Source organism: Colias philodice, chromosome 23, assembly GCF_061535455.1.
Source record: "Colias philodice isolate Cphi_HAF_F1 chromosome 23, ilColPhil1 Martin Lab GWU primary, whole genome shotgun sequence".
NCBI lineage: Eukaryota > Metazoa > Arthropoda > Insecta > Lepidoptera > Pieridae > Colias > Colias philodice.
This window is the reverse complement of record NC_143108.1, coordinates 6,828,115-6,831,372: the sequence shown is the minus strand read 5'-3', so window position 1 is coordinate 6,831,372 and position 3,258 is coordinate 6,828,115.

Below are 3,258 nucleotides of genomic sequence, written 5' to 3'. Positions count from 1 at the left end.
GCTTTGTGTTTTATTTAATAGTTTTTAAGGTTAGAAATTACGATGAAAGTACCCTTTTGGTTAATGCTCATTTGGATTACATTAGAATAAGTAAAATTACAAGTTTCATATTGCAGATGATCTGTACTAAATATTATGAAAATTAATTTGTTAGTTTGTTAGAATTTAACTCGTGAAGTGTGAACTAAACATAAATCTTTAGCGACAACCAGGTGTTTTTTATACTGTGGCAAGCGGCAAGTACCTATTACCGAATTTGTACAATAAAAATTTGTCATGGAGTTAAGGGGAAAATTCTACAAGTAACAAGAAAATGTTCAGACAACATATAAAAACTGTCTTTCAAAATATATAAACGGTACCTAAAGGTAAAGACATCAATTGTTTATTGCATTATGCGATTGGTATGTCTATCTGCACAAATTCCAATAAGCGATTAGTAAATAAATGTTATTTAAATTTTTACCTAGGAGGACCCACAAAATTTCGGGTAATTTGTAACAGGATGGCGGTTCTACAGGGGTCTTAGTACGCAATGACAAAAAGAAAAATGATGGTCAAAACGCTGATACCGGATATCTTAAAATACTGTGATATTTTATATTAGAGAATCCATAAAATATTTATAGTATCTTCGCCGTGTGTGATGCGCTTAAAGCTATTGTTAACGTTAAATAACTGTCAGAAGCGTCAAATACAAAATTAGATGTCTTGAGACTGATAACTTTAATTAGGTATGCTAAAAAATTTCGGTCTCTGTAAAAGTTACCGTTACTGTTAAATTTACCTAACAACATCTAAAATATGATGAAACCAAGCCTACAAAGTGTTGTTTTCTTGAGGTTTTCGGTTATTCGAAGCGTATTTCCAAACTATACATAGCCAGAACGCAACCATAGGAAACTGCTCGTGTATACTTTGTAATGCTGTTTTTAAGTTTGTTATTACAATATATACACGAATTTTGCGTACTGATCGTGTATACTTTGTAACGCGGATGCTTGCTTCTTCGTTCTAAACTATAGTGTCCCTTCGTCCAGCATACTCACCACAACTCACCATGGAATCCTGATATTTCATGAATGTCAAAAAACTGTTCTGAAATAGTGCTAAATAGTGCCCAAAGGAAAAAAATAGTGCTCTTGTACTTGCGAAGTTATAGCCATAGTTCGATGAGTATGCTGGACGAAGGTTTCGCCCAGCATACTCACCTCCGTCCGGAGAATCTGTATACGCTTCAAACATAATTCATACTTCAAAAAATAGTTCCCAAATAGTGCCAAACGGTGCCCAAAAAGAAAAAACAGTGCTCGAATAACTTCGGAGTTATAGGCTTCGTTCAGTGAGTATGCTGGGCGTAGGTTCTACGCCCAGCATACTCACCTCAGCGCGCGAATATCGAACGAGCTATAGGTATAATTTACGTCTCAAAAAATTGTACTTGAAATAGTGCCCAATATCAGTCCAATTTTTGCTTGACTTTTGACTTAGAAAACCATTAAATTTTAATGTAAACTTCTACATACTAACGTAAAATGGGGTACAGTCGTCGACACAATATGTTTTTGGACAAAAATATTAAACTTTCTAATTGTAGACTTCATGTTATTGGAAATAATTATGGTATTTTCTCACATGTCAAAAACTTTCGATTAAATGCATTATTATATATTTTATAAATAATAATAAATGAATGAAACTTTAAGCGTAAATGAAGTCTATTACTTCATTGCATTGTGTGTTTGTCTGAATAAAAACAGTCATTTGCAGCCAATAAAATTAATATCTTGAAAAATTGTAAAAAGGAAATTATACAGTTTCTTTTTGTATATATTATGTTGCAGGCAAAACTTATAACCAGTCAAAACTAGTACTGTGACATAGTTATACAAATTTTTAAAACTCTTTCCAATAGTTTCATCAATGAAAGGTTTAGCAATAAAAAACATTTTTAATTACTTACGTTATTTATTACTATTTAAAGGGCCAAAGTAATCAGAATTCTAGTTAACTAGTTCACAGCTTTTGTTAACATTCATAATATAATCAATGTAAATAGAAAAAATTGTAGTTTTAATATTGTATATAATATACATATAAAAAAATGTTCAGCGTCGCGGGCGCCGCGCGTCGTAAGCCCCATACCTATTGACCGTACGTGCATCCATTACTGCCACACTATATTGAACTTTATCACATGAGGAATACAGGTCAATTCCGTAAACGTTGTGGTACCGTCCTTGATCCGGAAAATGATTATTTTGAATAATTTTGTCAGTTGTAACTTGTAATGTAAGCATTAATAACAGCAACTTTATTTTTCATGCATGATTTACTTCATTTGATATCTTAATCCTTCAAGCGCCGTGATCTAGACAAATATATAAAATCATTGTTCCTAGCTACCGGGGTCCCATGCGACGCGCGAAGGCTTAATCATATTATTATAAAGTATTATTAAAATAATGTGTAATTAATAATATTGCGATTCTAAAGTAAATACTCCCTTACATAGACAATATAACAAAACAAATAATTTACACAAGACAAAAATTGTTAGAAAGAAAGTTAATAATATTGTATTCGACTGTACTCAATGTAATGTATGTAGAAGTTTACAATCAAATTTAATGGTTTTCTAGGTCAAAAGTCAAGCAAAAATTGGACTGATATTGGGCACTATTTCAAGCACAATTTTTTGAGACGTAAATTGTTCCTATAGCTCGTTCGATATTCGCGCACTGAGGTGAGTATGCTGGGCGTAGAACCTACGCCCAGCATACTCACTGAACGAAGCCTGTAACTCCGAAGTTATTCGAGCACTGTTTTTTCTTTTTGGGCACCGTTTGGCACTATTTGGGAACTATTTTTTGAAGTATGAATTATGTTTGAAGCGTATACAGATTCTCCGGACGGAGGTGAGTATGCTGGGCGAAACCTTCGTCCAGCATACTCATCGAACTATGGCTATAACTTCGCAAGTACAAGAGCACTATTTTTTTCCTTTGGGCACTATTTAGCACTATTTCAGAACAGTTTTTTGACATTCATGAAATATCAGGATTCCATGGTGAGTTGTGGTGAGTATGCTGGACGAAGGGACACAAACTATACACGATCAGTACGCAAAATATGTATAACTAAATATTACCGCTTATTACCACTAAACGCTTGAGCGAAATAATAAATATATAGCCAATCAAAGACTTGTACAGCTATCTACTTTATTTTATCTATCTACTTTTATTCTTCTTGATT